A 16,800-nucleotide genomic window follows, 5' to 3' on the forward strand; every position below is an offset into this window, starting at 1 on the left:
ACAGGCAATATAAGTAACACAGTGTCTACACAGACACTGCCTTGCCCTAACTACATGGACCTAAGCACTATGCTTCTTGCAGAAATGGAGTTATTAGATTGATGTAGTGGGCAACTTATATTGTTGAGAGCACCATTCTAGTGTAGACACTTGCATAGTTAGGTTGAATAAGCTGACTTACATCAACCGAACTCTGGAATGTAGACCAGGTCTGAGTACCTTTCCCGGACCTGAAGAAGAGCTCTGTATAGTTCAAAAGCTTGTCTTTCATCAATAGTATTTGGTCCAATAAAAGATATTACCTCCCTCACCATGTCTCTCTAAAGGTACTATTTGGCAACTTGACAATATTACTATCTTTGATCACATTTTCATGTGTGTACATCTGTTTTAATGTTAGCATACACATTCTATACAATAGTTCTGTATGGGATAAAACATGGTTTTAAACTGCTTAATAAACAAATGCTTAGAATAAATAAAACACTGGATAAGACACATTCTTGAGTTAAATGTGAGCTATCCAACATGGAGGAATAGAAACATTGCAAAAAAAATTTTTGTTACAATATCGGCTCATACATTGTGGGTAAACAGATATGTGAAATGACAGCAATAGGCTTTCAATCATAATACATTCATAGGAAGTAAATATAAAGATTGTGTGAAGGGAGAAAGGGTAAAGTTATATTTTAATGGTTTCTTAACTTATTTTTTTAGAACTAAATTCCTTATTTTTAATAATAAAGGCAGAGTGAAATGAGAAGGCTTGAGACCTTGCATTATTTTTGAAGTATTTTGCAGAATGTTAACACCCACTACCAAATTTAATTTTTATCCTTATGGAACGTTGTTGGTAGAAAAACGAGCTTTTTTTCTCTTCACCTGCAGAGCAGTTAATTATTATGCACACCCTTAAAAATAGCAAATACGGAAATCTATCTTGCCAAGAATAAAATTGGGTCAGTTAGAATAGCAAGGTTATTTCAGTTCAAGATTATAGCATGTGTCCAAGTGAACAAGCAACAAATGAAAGCTTCTCTTGACTATGTCAAAAACTGCAAATTGTCGCTCTTCCCGCCCCCCCCCTTTTCCCGCCCCCAAAGTACCTTTACCAGCTAAGAACTGGAAATCTTTGCATCTCATAGCAATATGTATTGGACTGATATGGCCTGTGCAGCAACCTTCTTGAAATGTCCAGCCAATGAAAGATTGTGTACACACACACACACACACACACACACACACACACACACACACACACACACCCTTCCTCAACCCTGAACTGCTTTATTTCTTTAGTAACTCGTGGTGATGCACGTTAAGGTCCACAGTTCTATTATATTGGGTATTGCCGCCTATATGCAGCTTAGGGACAGAACCAAATCTGTCAGAATTGACAGCAGGTGAATGTCCTACCCCAGAAGTTCACTATAGTTTTATTTGCCTCCACAGTGACAGGCACAAATGAGCAGATCTCTCTGCTTCAGCACTTTTTCTAAGGAAAATGCTAAACTTTATTTCAAATGTATGACTATTTGGCTCAATAATTTGGCTGATTAATTCTCAGCTGTGTGCCAGGACTGAATTTCCCTTTTCTCACAATGCAGTTGGATGGATAATTCTCAGCACCTGGTTACATTGTTCACCTTCATGGAGTGTAACATGGAATATTAATGCAGAAAAGACCAGATTATAGATATGTTGATTTCTGTGCTGTATGTACATACACATACGTAGGGAAATTCTTCCTTTGGGGAGGAAGGCCAGCCGAGTACTGTTTTAACCACGATCAGGAGGTCTGCAGCTGTCCTAAATAATAGTTTATATACCACTCTTCATTTTCTCTAGTAAAATATAGTAGAGGGGTGAGGGGAAAATATTGGGCCATCATCACCTGCCGCTTTTGTGGGTTGCTGTGGGCTGTCGTTTCCAACTAACACTGTGGGTCACCACACTTTAATGACCAGGATATTGTTTCCAGCTTTTGCCTTCCCTTCCAACCCCCTAAGCAGCTGGCCATGAAGTAATGAGAAGGCTAGTAACCCAGATATGGCAGTAGGAGGCCCACCATTTATCTTTCTAGTCCCACTGTACACCATTTTATTAGGCCAGAAGATGCCTTTGTGTGCACCAATCCATATTCAGCGTGGTATCACTAAGGGAATTAAACACGGCTATCTTTCCTGGTGACCAGGGTTCAACATTTCTAAGTGGGGGAGACTTTCCATTGACAGTCTGCTGTACAGGCCCTTCACAGGCAGCCAAGACCAGGCAGGCATCACCTCAGTCCTCTCCTTTGGCTATGAAAGCTCTGAGGTGGCATCATACCAACCCAGTAAAAAGGAAAATATTCTGAACTGCTCTCTGACACTGTAAGTGCCTCTACATGCTTTCATAAGGAGAGATAATATTGCAGGTATGGTCCCTCTCAACCTAAATATTCTATGGCCTAAACTAGGTTCTCCCTGGGAAACTGTGTGGGTTACAAATCTGTTTCATGCAAATATATGGGGCTTTGAACCTTGAGATTAGACACTTAGGCAAATGACTTTCCAAGTCTTAGTGCTACAATGGGAAGCTTCATGGAAAGCTGAGGCTACTCATAGTAATTGAAAATGTCTGCTTACAATTTTTGGCTTCTTCCAGACACTACAGAAAGAAATACATGTAATATATCTAGTTGAAATTGTCTCTGAAGTACACAAGGGGAAAGACCACTCTGCAAGTTGTAACTAGAATAAGTACAGGGTGCTGAGGTAAAGTTGGCAGTGGCTCTCAATTGGCAGACAGAGAAGGGGGAGCCAATGGATGGAAGGAAAGAGAAGGGTAACATGCTGAAAGAATTCACATAGATATTGGGTTTTTTTTATAATGCATATCAAAATTACACTGCCTTACTTATGGTAAATTCTGCTGCATTTACTGAATCTTATAATAAGAGGGTAGAACTAACATTTAAAAAACCAAAGATCTACTGTGGCTTTAAAAGACTGTGCAGACTCTATGCTCAAAAAATTAAAACAAAGTTTAAAGAATCTTTATAAAAATGCTTGGATGAGTAATATTCAGCCATTAAAATATAATAAAATAATTTTTCATGCCACTTTTATTATGAGATATGGCACTCAAGTGGCTTTGGAGAATCTGCATGGGTTGTGGGCTCAAGTTTGGGAGGCATTTGTCATAAAAGTATTAGAGCACTAACTCACTATTTAAGTCTTTGCAGGCCATGCTTCCCCCCCCCCCAATAATTAATTTAGGCTCCATTGTTTTGCCCTGATTAGTGTAACCTACTCCATTCTCCCTATTTCTTGCCTCTCCTCCCTCACAATTTACCTAAAATGTGGCTTCTGAAGTATAAGTGGCTTTTTTCAGTTTAGTTGTTTGCTTGGGAAAGGTTTAAGCTAAACTAAAAAGAGAAGTTCTGATACCAGAATAATAGTGTCCACACAGCGTCACAAGCTATTTAACTGCATTTGTTTTCCCTGGTAAAATTTTCCTGTGTAAGGAGGGTCTTAATTTTCTCACCAGCATTCTGTTGTTTGACCTTTAACTGGATGGTTGTGCTATATTTAGAATTAAATCTTCCACTGTAGATGGGGGAAATGAAAGAAAATTCAGAGTTCATAAAATATCAAGGTAGCTTGAATTAGCCGGTAGATTACTTCATCATGTACATAGTTCTTCATTTCTTTCAGATATCCACCTAAACCAGCCACTGTCTCCTGATACATGAGCTCCAAGGAGAAAATGTTGCATTCTACATATAAATTATCATGTTACATTTGAAGAAGACCAAGAATTACCAAAACTAAAATAATTTGAATGGTGCTTCCTTGTTCAAACAAAGCTCAAAAGCCAACATTGAGGTTTCTGTTCTGGCCTCTTCTTTCTGAAAGATATAGTTAAACTGACGACAATTCAGAGGAGACTAATACAGTGATTAAGAATCTGGAGGGATTGTTCTATGAAGAAAGATTAAAATAGCTTACACAGGTATGGATTGGCTAAATCCATATTGGCTATCAGATGGGTTGGACATGGACATATCAATCTATAAGTATCTTGAAGGTGTGAACACCAAGGAAGAAAGAGTAAATTGTTCAGACTGGCACAAAGGAGTGGAACAGGGCATAGTGTGACTAAATTAAGCAAAGGAAAATTTAGATAGAATATTAGGAAAAACCTTCTAACAGAAAGATGTATTTGATTATGGAAAAGTCTCCCAAGATAAGGGGTGGAAAGACCATTGAGACCGTGAAAACTAGACATAGAGGACTGAAAAGCAAAATGTATGGAACAATCCTACGCGACAAAGGAGGGATGGGCTACATCACCTAATTGGGTCTCTTCTGTGTCCAACTACTGGGACAATAGTGTGGCTTAGACAGCTCAAATCCTCTTGGAGTTGATGTCACCTGACTCCCGTAGAGGATGGACCAGTCCAGCAACCCACAATGGTGTGATCAAATCACAGGAAAGAATTTATTATATTTTATAAATTGTGTTGTGCATATTGCTCCAGTTCTCACAACAAACTTGTCTTAAAGATTAATTTAGGTTTCCTGCTCCGTATATAGGATTTATTTTAATTATTTCTATTTTTATCCCATTTAATTTTTATTATTTGTATTGTGGTACCATCCAAAAACTGCATTTAGGATCAGGGTCTCGCTGTGCTAGGTGCTTTACAAACACAGGACTCCAACCTGCAAGTAGTTAGTTCCCCAGTCCTGTAGACAGGACTGAGGAAGTAAATGGGGACTCCATATGTGATCTCTGGGTGTATAAATGTGAGTAGCAGTAGGGTACTGTGTTCAGTTCTGGTGTCAACATTTTTAAAAGGATGTGAAAAATAGAGGGTGCAGAAAAGAGCCTCAAAAATTATTTGAGGGCTGGGCTTTACAGTGAAACACTTTTAATATAGTCTTTTTAATGAGTTTTTAAGTCTTGACCTGTCTTAGGGTACGTCTACACTACAAGACTATTTCGAATCTACTTAATTCGAATTTGTGGAATCGACCTTATGAAGTCGAATTTGTGTATCCACACTAAATACACTAATTCGACTGTCTGCGTCCACAGTAACGGGGCCAGCGTCGACTTTGGAAGCGGTGCACTGTGGGAAGCTATCCCACAGTTCCCGCACTCCCCGCTGCCCATTGGAATGCTGGGTAGAGCCCCCAATGCCTGCTGGGGGAAAAAATGTGTCGAGGGTGGTTTTGGGTAACTGTCATCATTGAACCGTCAATCACGCCCTCCCTCCCTCCCTCCCTGAAAGCGCCTGCGGGCAATCTGTTCGTGCACTTTTCTGCTCAGTGACAGCGCGGGCGCCACAGCACTTTGAGCACGGATCCCGCTGCAGTTATGGCCGTTGTCAACTCCTCGCACCTTATCGTCCACCTCTTCCACAGTCAGCTGCTGAGAAATAGGGCTACTTTTCAATGGTGCTGCGAGCACTGGTGGACCATGGGGGACGTTTTACCAACATCAACGTCGGGTGGCCAGGCAAAGTTCATGGCGTGCTTGTTTTCAGGAACTCTGGTCTGTTTAGACGCCTGCAGGAAGGTAGTTTCTTCCCGGACCACAAAATAAGTCTTGGGGATGTGCAGATGCCTATAGTGATCGTCGGGGACCCAGCCTACCCGCTAATGCCCTGGCTCGTGAAGCTCTGTGCAGGCGCCTTGCACAGCGACAAGGAACTCTTCAAGTACCAGCGAGCAGTGAGCAGCGTGACCTGTGACTGTTCAGTTTCTTTACAGAGAAGCTGAACCTGCCCCTGTTTCTTTACCAAGTTACTGTTGACTAGCATCTGCAGTTACATACCCCGCCCACCCCGCTTCCCCAACTTCCAACACACGTATAAAAATAAAATACATGTTCCACTGTAACTTTACAAAGGTTTCTTTATTGATGACTTTGCGTTACAGGGTTGAAACTGGGACACGGACTGTGCTGGGTAGAGTGTGCGGTGATGTAAAGACCGCCTGTAAACTCGAGGAATGACAGGCTCCTGCTCCCAAAGCGGTCTGCAGTGCCGGACTGGATGTTTCAATGGAGCCTGCCATCCCTCCTTTTTGGGACTCTGTGTGCGTGGACTATGTGGCCTTTTGGCGGGGGAGGACGGATACAGATTCCTCTGCTGCGTGGCTCTGTGGTCCAGGACAGGGACCGTTGCATGAGATCTGTAACCCCCCTCCCCCGCTACAAAGTCACGTACCCCCCCACCCACACAGAACCTGCAAACCACCTCCCATACTGACCAGGGTGCGTACTGACGGCAGTGTGTGTGTGACCTGCTGCTGATCCTGCCCCCATGTCTGTACCCTGGTAAAGGTGATTGTCCTGTCAAATTACCAACCCCCTTCCCCCCCTTCAAACACAGTCTCCTCTAAAAGAACATGACGGAAAAAGTAATTAACAGAAAAGTATTTTTTATTATCAACTAGACAGTTAGGGGATGAAACTGGGATGGGGGCTTGGGTGAGGCGGGAAGGAAAGGACTTCTCAAAAATTAGGCTATGAGAGCTTTTCGGTACTTGAGCACTCTGCTGGGGTGCAGTGACAGTTTACATGGCCTCTGGCGCCCCTCCTTCTTGTTACTTTGGGTGAGGGGGGTATGGGACTTTGTGGCGGGGGTGGGCGGTTGCAGATACACTGCAGGGGGGCTCTGTCCTCCTGCCTGAGGTCCTGCAGAACATGCACAAGGCGCAGGAGCATGTCCGTTTGCTCCCTCATTAGTCCAAGCAGCGTTTGAGTCGACTGCTTGTCTTCCTCACGCCACCTCTCCTCCCGTTCGCTGTGTAAGCGCTGGTACAGAGAGAGGGTCTCCCTCCACTGGCTCTGCTGGTCCGCCTCGTCTCGGGAGCACCCCATAACTTCAGCGAACATCTCGTCCCCTGTCTTTTTCTTTCGCCGCCTAATCTTTGCCAGCCTCTGTGAGGGGGATGCTGTGGCAGGTCTGGAGACAGTCGAAGCTGTGTGATGGGAAAAAGGGAGTGAATTCCTTGAAAAGATAAATTTTGGCGAACAATGAACACAGTGTAGTCTGTCTCTGTGAATTCTGGGTTGAGATCCCAGTGCCTGATGGGGCAAACACCATTTTCGCGGGTGGTTCTGGGTAAATGTTGTCAGTCATCCCTTCCTCTGGGAAAGCTACAGCAGACAATCATTTCAAGCCCGTTTTCCCTGGATTGCCCTGGCAGACGCCACAGCGTGGAAACCATGGAGCCTATTTTGCCTTTTGTGCCTGTCACCATATGTGTACTAGATGCCGCTGACAGAGGCGGTCCAGCAGCGCTACACAGCAGCATGCTTTTGCTTTTGCATGATAGCAGAGATGGTTACCAGCCATACTGTACCATCTACCATACCATAAATTGGTAATAAGATGGGCATGGTTACCAGTCCTTTTGCACTGCACCATTTGCTGCTGTCATAAGTGCCCCTGGCTGTTCTTAGCCAGGGGCGCAAAAGCCAAAATTGGGAATGACTCCCTGAGTCAATCCCTCCTTTTTGGTATGTAAAAATAGAATCAGTCCTGCCTAGAATATGGGCAAGTGTACTAGAGAACCACTGTATCAGAGAACCAGAGAGCACAGCTGCTCTGTCAGATCCTGCATAGATTATGAGCTGAATGCTATTCACAGGGGGTGCTCCTGCAACAACCCCACCTGTTCATTCCATTCTTCCCCAGCCTTCCTGGGCTACCATAGCATTGTCCCCCCACTTGTGTGATGAAGTAATAAAGAATGCAGGAATAAGACACAGTGCCTTGTTAGTGAGAAATGAGTGGAAGGCAGCCTCCAGTTGCTATGATAGCCCAGATAGGACATTAAGGAGTGTGGAGGAGAGGAGCCCAGCATCCTGCTGCTAGTCCAGGGGCAATTGAATCTTTTCTTTACCTATGATGAGGACGGTTACCAGCCATACTGCACTATCTACCAGGAAAAATTAGGGCCAGGCGCCCTTGATCGACCTCACTGATGCTAGTACGCATGGTTACCAGTCCTTTTGCACTGCCCCATGTGCCAATAGGCTGATGATGACGATGGATATCAGTCTTATTGTACCATCAGCCATCCATAGCGTGGGGGGAGTGAGGATGTCGGTGTTCAGTGCTGCACCATCGCATCTATCTTCAGCATTCAGTAAAGATACGGTGACATGTAAAAGAGTCAACAGAGGATTGTTTTCCCTTTCACTTCTGGGGGGGGGGGGGGTGCGTAAATTGCCGAGCTATGCCCTGACCCACCGCGGACACTGTGTTTGACCCTAGAAGCATTTAGAGCTCAGCCAAGAATGCAAATGCTTTTCGGAGACAGCAGGAACTGTGGGATACCTTGCGTCCTCAGTCCCCCCTCCCTCCATGAGCGTCCATTTGATTCTTTGGCTTTCCGTTACGCTCGTCACGCAGCAGCGTGCTGAGTCTGTGCTATGCCGTCTGTCCGGAGTTTTTTGAAAAATACTCTGGACCAGGCGTAACATTACAGTAATTCCCCTAATTAGATGCAGGACTCTCCGAGCGAGATCACCCTGAGGACGGTCACTGAAGGAGATAGAGAGCGCATGCTGCATGAAAGCCAGCACAAACCAGGGCCCTATGCAGCCGTGCTCGGGGAGGCAATGCTTCCTGAGTACCTCATGAAAGCCTCGCGCGGAAAAGTGTGCTGCCACGGAGCACCCAATAAGGCAGCTCTCCCCAGGAACCTCCTGCGGAGGCTTTTCGATTACCTCCAGGAGAGTTTCGTGGAGATCTCCCAGGAGGATTTCTGTTCTATCCCCATATATAGAGAGACCTCCTTTTCACATACTTCAGATTCCTGTTATATTAAGAATAAAAGTTTACATGGTTAAAGCACTTACCGAGTGATCCTTCCCCTGATTCAGGATCCGGGTTAATGGCCGGGGAGGGTTGGTAGGGGATCTCCGTGACGGTGATGAAGAGATCCTGGCTGTCGGGGAAACCAGCGTTGTAAGCGCTGTCGCCTGCCTCGTCCTCCACAAACCCTTCCTCATCTTCCCCGTCCGCGAACATCGCCGAGGAACTGGCCGTTGACACTGTCCCATCGTCAGAGTCCATGGTCGCTGGTGGGCAGTGGTGGCAGGCTCCGTAGCGTTCGTTTGCCGCTTTGATTTTTTGGTAGCCTTGTCTGGGGTCCTTGATTTTCACGCAGCGCTGCGTGGCATCCCGGCTGTATCCTCTGTCTCTCATGGCTTTGGAGACCTTCTCGTAGGTCTTTTCATTCCGTTTTTTGGAGCGCAGCTCCGAAAGCACAGACTCCTCGCCCCACACACCGATCAGATCCAAGAGTTCCCGGTCAGTCTATGCTGGGTCCCTCTTTCTATTCAGAGATTACATGAACTCCTCTGCTGGAGAGCTCTGCATCGCTGCCGGTGCTGCTGAGCTCGCCCTGATGTCCAACCACGAAATGAGATTCTAACTGTCCAGACAGGAAAAGGAATTCAAATTTTCCCGGGACTTTTCCTGTGTGGCTGGTCAGAGCATCCAAGCTCGGACTGCTGTCCAGAGCGTCAACAGAGTGGTGCAGTGTGGGATAGCTCCCGGAGCTAGTAAGTTCGATTTGCATCCATATCTAGCCTAATTCGAGATAGCCATGTCGAATTTAGCGCTACTCCCCTTGTCGGGGTGGAGTACCGAATTCGAACTAAAGAGCCCTCTAGGTCGAATTAAACGGCTTCCTAGTGTGGACGGTTGAGCGGTTAATTCGAATTAACGCTGCTAAATTCGATTTAAAGTCCTAGTGTAGACCAGGCCTTAGTATTTGTCTTGCCATTTTCTATTTTTATATTTAATCTTAGCCTTATCTAGCTGTTTGAATTATACCCTTTTTAATGTAACCCTTGCCTTTTGCTATAGCATATTTTACCCAAATCTTTTCTATTTTTAAATTTGTTTTGAACTCTTGCCTATTTTCAAGGTGGATGACAGATGAATGATGGAAAGCTTGTTGTTGCTGCTGAAAGTGTTTGAATTGCTGCTGAACTTGGTAGAATGCAAGGTAAACCAGAAGAGTAGATTAATAGAGTCCAGAATCAAGGTGCTATGCCACTGGGGAAGCTCTGGTCTTTGAAGATTGTCCTGTAATATATTGCCTATGTTGTACTGAAATACGATGGAATAAATGAGTGAGTGCTATCATCTGAGGACTTTAATAGAAACAGTGTGTATTCAAGTAAAATTTTAAACAAATGGAATGGTGAAGATTGAAAATTGTGTTTAACATACAGGAACTTCTGTATTGCGATTGAATAGAGTAATTCATACCCAATTCTCCCCTCAAATCCTTGGAATTCTCAAATGAAAAGTATGGTTACCTCTTTTACCACTTGAAGATGTGCCAGAGTGTATTTACCTTACTTGATATATATTCCGAGTGGTAGAATTAAGGGAGTAAATGATATGCCTTTGAGTGGAAAAAAGAATCATAAGAGATCTGACGAAAGAGATGACATATATTTGGTAGGTTAGGCAGTGCATAAATCTTGGTCTTTATTAATCATTAAGTATTTTGAGATTAATCTTAAATGTTGTCATCAATGGCCAGTTCTCCACACTCTCCTATACCAACCCCTTGATACTCTCTCCCTCTCCCTTCCTCCCCCCCCCTTTTTTTTTTAAACAAGCATACAAGAGCACAAAGGCGTCCTCAGAGTGATTGCCCTTGCATGGTTTAAGTGTGTGTTTGTAAATGGCCATTAGTCAGGAACAGTTGCGGAACAAAAATTTAGATAGCTTCTTGCTGTTCACTAAAATCATTAACATTTTTCTCAAAACTGAGAATAATGCTGTGCTTTTGAAATCAAGAGAAGTGAGCTTTCTGCAATGGATGTTCGCAGTTTTACAATTAATGTACTGGCACTTCAAGACTTTCAGTTTATTTTTACAGGAGGATCTTCAGAGATCTTTCCTTACAGCTTAGTCTGTTCTCTTTCCTTCCCTCCCCCAAATATTTTCTCAAACTGTGTTGTTTTATGTACTATGACATTTACTTTGATTAATAATGTTTGAAAAATACATAGGAAATAACTAATGAATTTTTTTAGCCCAAATAGATTGAAATGCTGCACAAATCTCTGCAACAGAACAAAAGCGCTGATCAAGTTTCAAAATTTTAAGTCAACCCCTGTGATTAGTAGTTTGGGAATTAAGAGGACAGACTCTTCTGAATTTGAGGGAATAACCATTTCACTTGCCAACTAGGGCTGACTTTAAATGGACCAGCTGTCCATATTAGGAGCAGAGGGTTGCTAAGGTTACGGTGGCTGTTGGAAGAAGAATGCAGCTGAGAGGGCAAGTTCTTGATGTATGAGTTGAGGGAAGGAATTTAGTGTGATCATGCATCAGCCCTCCTAATCACATGTTCAAAAAGTGCTGTGTGGGCGGTATGTAGAAACTACAATTCTGTGTGTTGGCACTTGTGTGTGGTTACAATAATTTTGTTTTTCTAGGAGTCAGATTTATTACAGTTTTATCATGAAAATGTCATGATTTTGTTCTGGGAAAGGGGTAGAGAGAAAAACAGGCTAAATTCAACATAATTTGAATAATTAGTCTGTGAATGTATTTATTTAATTTTTAAAAAAATTCTTATACTTAAACACTTCTTATCAGAGACAAAGATATAAAGTACACTTTTTTTAATACCTTCAGCTCCACCATTCAGGATTTTAGATTTTATTCACCTTTCATAATTAGGCCACAGCACAAATCAAAACAATTTCGCAGTACCTTTACTTCCCACTTGCATCTCCTTCACTGGAGTTTTGGGTCTGTTTTAGTTTGATATTAGTGACACTGCTTTTTTTTCCTTAAGTACTTGTTCTCTTTTTGTTGTGACTGATGCCAGACAGATGAAAGTGCAGGATTATGCTCAGTGACCCCACTCAGCTTTTTTAACTGTTAAAATGTCCCTATTGTCTCTCAAATAGACAAAAATGGGAAGCTAGTTGCTGTTGGATATTCATGTGCCAGAGAATGCAAGGCAAGGACTCAGCAGGACATCTTGAAGAAACAGTTAATTTGAAGAGAGGCTGCATACATGGGGATGTATTGGAAAGAACATCATGACCCTTCTGAATCTTCTTTCAAGGGTTTCTGCCTTTTTAAACATCCAACTGCCCCTTTAAACTACTCTCTTTTCATGGGAGAAGTTTCCTTCTCTGAAACCTATCACTTTTTCTCTGTTCTATTTCCAAACTCCTAGTGAATTTTCCATTCTGGGCTAATAAGCACAAATCTGGTTTTTCCTCAGATAACTCTTAAGAAGTTCATCACTGTGGGCCAGCTCCAAGAGGCTTGCCTGCACAGCCAGCAATTGCTGGTTTTAAGCAAAATTTTGATACAGAAGAGATGCCTTATCCCAGGATAACCTCATAGCAGCAACACATGCTCTCATGACCGTAAACTCAACTGCAGTCCCCTTTCCACAGGGCTTCTCCAGGCTTGCAGCTTGTGCAGTATGTGACAGCACTTATTTTTAGCATTTTACACCAGCCCTGCCTTCTTTATATTGCCCTGAAGTGGTGAATGGACTCTAAATCGATACTGATGGTTTTTCAAACTCTTACACTACAAGCTGGTGTAATCTAAAGAATTTGGCATCATTCTAGGAAGACACTCTAGCCAGAAAAAAGACAAAGGTCAAAGTAAGAACTACTTAAGTCTAAATAGGATACCAGACTTAATAGGATTTGCCACATCTGAGCAACCAATGGTCCCTCTTTTCTTCCACATTGTATTCTACCAGTGTCCACTACTAAGTTATTCAGATGAAGCCTAGAGAGAGAATCTAATGCCAACAAGTAAGATAGCCATCAATTAAGTTCAGAGGGTTGACTGTATTGTCACTTTATGCTCCTTATCTTCTGGAGAGAATAAGGTGGTCCTTAAGGATGGTCCCTTTGTTTTACTCAATAGCATTTTTTTCTATATGGTAGGTTTCCCATCTGTTTCTGTCTATCCAATTGCTGACACGAACTTAGTGTCTGGAGGGCTTTCCAGTTCTATCTGAACACAAATCTGTGTTCTGTATAGGCCACCCAAAGATGTCAGCATTCAGAGTACTAGTTTCTTGCCCAGAGAATGGAGTGAATTCCCATGCAGCCTATCTGCTGCATTATATAGCAAGAATCTGACATAATGTAGTCACACAATACAGTCCTTCATTTTGCAGACCTTCTTTGAGGTGTCAGTATTTCAATGGAAACCCTGCTTTTCACTGAATATTGATTAAATGCCACAGTGGAACAGTGATTTTGGTGGGAGTTGGGAAAATTGCAAGATTTATTTTAAATTACATAGAAGCCTGGCTGTATTTTCTCCAGACACTACAGAGTTTGCACTTTTTTCATTGGGCTGTTTTTGGTAATAGGGTCCTTAAAGCACATGGATTCTGGGTATAAATCTGTCCCATCTAGTTTTCATAAAATTGAGGTTCCAAGTAAAGACAATGTTGTTAACCACTATCGTAATATTCAAACAAATAAAAAGCAAATAAGGTCATTTAAAAAAAAGTTGGTGGAGGGAAAGGAATGAGAGAGAGAGAGCAGGGACCAACTGTGATTGTTCTTTTCTAAGGGAGTAGATGACAATTTATACTCTTTGCAGGCAGATAAAAATATTTTAGGTACTTTTTAAAAAAAAATTGTGAAATAAGTACTGGGATCAATTTCAGGGTATTTCCATGCTCTGGAACCCTCCTCAGTAAAGGCATGTTTATTTTACCAACCTGAGAGGCAAAGGTGGTTCACTGAAAGGCAGTTGGTGTATGACTGCAGACACCTGTCAAAATGAGGTCTCAGCCTCTAATATAGCTTGGGCCTATAGCATTAAAAGTTTGAAAAAACAACAGTGTCAGTTGATAGTCCATCCGTCAATTCAGGGCAATGTAAAGAAGGCAGGACTGGTGTAAAATACTGAAAATAAATGTGTACTCTTGTATACTGAACGAACTGGAAGCTCTGGAGAAGCTCTATGGACAGTGAATTGCAATAGAGTTTATGGTCATGAGAACACGTGTTGTTGCTACAAGGCTACCCTGGGATAAAGAAAGATGTAGTCTGTGCAAACTGCGCAACTGTAAATTTGTTCTATGTATAATATGGCAACTGTTGTGGCAAACTGAATGCCCCTTAAAAGGGGAATGTTTGTTTGAATCCTTTAAAAACACATTTTTTCCTTAGCTCAGTGAGAGCACCCAGTACTCAAGTATTTTTCATTAAGTATGTAAGTTGATTTATAAAATACACTCCTTATGTGCTACTTAAGTATTTTTGCAACACAAAAGAACTTGGTGTTAAACAATGTTCAGTAAAATGGATGTAACTAAACAAATAGCAAGTAATCTTAATGACTAAAAGTATAAGACAGTTGTGGATGAAAACAAGAGACATGTCAAAACTGAAGGGAAATCAATTACAATGTAACTAACCTGTAGATAATCTTTGATTTTTTTTTTTTAAATCTCGTTTCTGTAATAGATCGGGCCTAAAAAATCCAAAACAAAAACAAAAAACCTCTTGCTCTCAAATTTAATGACTGTGTTGTAGGAAGAAGTCAGCTAGTGGTGATATGAATGAGTAAATGCTGCTGTTAGTGATGTGACATTCCATATTCTTGAGATCAGAGCTAGTTTACTGTTAGAAAACTGATTTCAGAAGTATATGAGAAGCTCGTTAAGGTGGGACAACAGTGGGGATTTCACTCTCCGAAGCCAATCATCTAAGTACGGTAGAAGTGTATTTCTTGTCATCTTGGATGTGGTGCTAATACTATCAGATATCTTGTGACAACTCTTAGGTTGTAGACAAGTTAGCTGTCCCAGACAAGCAGCAGTGATAGTGGCTGAACTGAAGATATATTCCAGTGGTTCTGAACCTGCGGCCTAATCGGCACACAGCTGCAGCCCATGTGACCTCCTCAGGGCCATACAGGTAATATTGGATGAGACACACAATGCTAAATGGATTGAGAACCACTGATGTATTCTGTGGGCTGGATGAATCACAACTTGAAAATACCTGAAGGTCAAGAGCAGAAAACCAATTCTGCGCTTCTAAAGAGTTGATTATGGAAGCTAGTGTCACCATTCTGAATTTGAGCTGGTGTCTGAATTTTAATTTTCTGAGGTTTAGGATATGATGCACTCGTGCGTTTGCACACACACTTTTTTTTTTTAAATAGGGAAGTAGTGTGGCTAGAAATCTTTTTTCCTCGAAATTCTTGAGTTGGTAATTCTATTGCTTCCTAGCTGAAATAAGGAATCCACTTTCATCCCTCTTTTTTTTTTTTCCCCCCATGTGAGATTGGTTCTTGCAGAGGGATGAGGAAGGGGACTAAAAGGGGGGCAAAGACTAGAATGTAACGTTAGTTATTCATGCATAAGATACCTACATTTAAGACTATTTTATGCAGGAATTGTTTGGCAGAGAATAAGCCCTTTCTTCAACATACAGCTCTTTAAAAGAGTTCTACAAGAGGCAGTGTCCAAGCAGCAATAGGGTTGTCATGTTTAGAGCTATCCTAATTTGAGTTCTCATTAATACTGGGTTAAATATTAAGTATTAAAAATGGTCCATTCTTGGGGCCCTCCATGTCATTTTTCAAAATGGGATTTTCACCATCTCCATGACAACTAGAGCTGGCTTACATCTTTGCTCTAAGGCTGAGCTCCAGAGTTCTCTGTCTCACTGTGCACACTCAAGATTATTGCAGGAGCTTCTGCAGGATTCTTAAAAGATTATCAACTGTGTGTCTCTCATTCTTCATTGGCTCTGAAGTTTTTCCTCAAAACAGCTAAACTTAAAAAAATTAGGTTGGCTTTCTGAGGAGGGTTTGGAGAACAGCACCTTGCCTCCCCAGCCTCTCCAGAAATGGCAGACAGCTGGCCACAGGAATTCAGCTCCCAGCTAGCACGTGGGCAAGGTCCATATCGAGACAGTTGAGCAGACTGCATGGAAACTTCTTTCACGGAGACCAGGCCAGAATCAGTGTCATTAAACTGGGGGTAAGTTTCCCGCTTCCCCAAAACATGGGATCCCTTTTCTTTTCTGCTTGTTCTGAAAGCTGTGAGTTTTTACTGGAGCCTCTTGAATCTTGGAGTAAAACTTGGTCCCACCCCATGACAACCAGGAGGAAGAAATTCTGGTTTCGAGCCAGTTAGTAGGTGTGGACTGTGCCGAGAAGGCTACAAAGCATCCCCTCTTTCCCACAAGCTCTCTTACCTGCAAGGCCACAGCTATGTCATTGCCTGTGACCTCCCTGATACGAATGGGGCATGTGTCTCCAGTGGCCCCAGCTCATACCTCATTCTGTGCAGTCAGTTCTTGCTCAACTTGGACGTAGCAGCAAGGAGCACGGGGTAAAATGATTTGAATCCCCTCCTTGGGAGATGAGCCTACTATATCTCCCCTTCTATCCTCTGGAATTCCCCCAGGAGGTCATAAAGTGGCTACTCTTTTCCTTGTAGAGAAATGAAGGATATATACCTGCAGACTGTCATTTCAATCTCTCTGGTAATGCACTTTCCTCGTCAGAGGGCTCCTCCCCACTTCTCTCGAAGATTTGATCCAAGGACTGGTGAAGAATGTTTCTCACGATCAGATCTTAAAAGGAAAGCACAAAGTCTTAAAACCTCTCATGAGTGTCCATCTAGGTCCTCTAGGAGAAATCTTTAAAGTTGAGGCTTTTGAGCAAGATGCTCAGAATGTTGACTAAGCTTTCCACAGTCAAGCACAAATTGCGGAGGGAGGGGGTCTAACTTCACAGATGGATTT

General features: G+C 42.6%; 1 protein-coding gene across 3 annotated transcripts in view; it reads left to right on the forward strand.

Moving 5' to 3' along the window:
* Nucleotides 1–16,800, forward strand: part of FRS2 (fibroblast growth factor receptor substrate 2) — a 96,785-nt gene that overhangs the window by 36,529 nt on the left and 43,456 nt on the right. Inside the window, exon 1 of one of the 3 annotated variants that reach the window (XM_045002039.1) lies at nucleotides 14,918–14,958. The exons of the other annotated variants lie outside the window; for them this stretch is intronic. The gene's annotated coding sequence lies outside the window, so the exon portion shown is untranslated. Of the gene's footprint in view, nucleotides 1–14,917; nucleotides 14,959–16,800 lie in introns of those variants that run through there. 3 annotated transcript variants of the gene reach the window in all.

This window comes from Mauremys mutica, chromosome 1 (assembly GCF_020497125.1).
Source record: "Mauremys mutica isolate MM-2020 ecotype Southern chromosome 1, ASM2049712v1, whole genome shotgun sequence".
NCBI classification, from domain to species: domain Eukaryota; kingdom Metazoa; phylum Chordata; order Testudines; family Geoemydidae; genus Mauremys; species Mauremys mutica.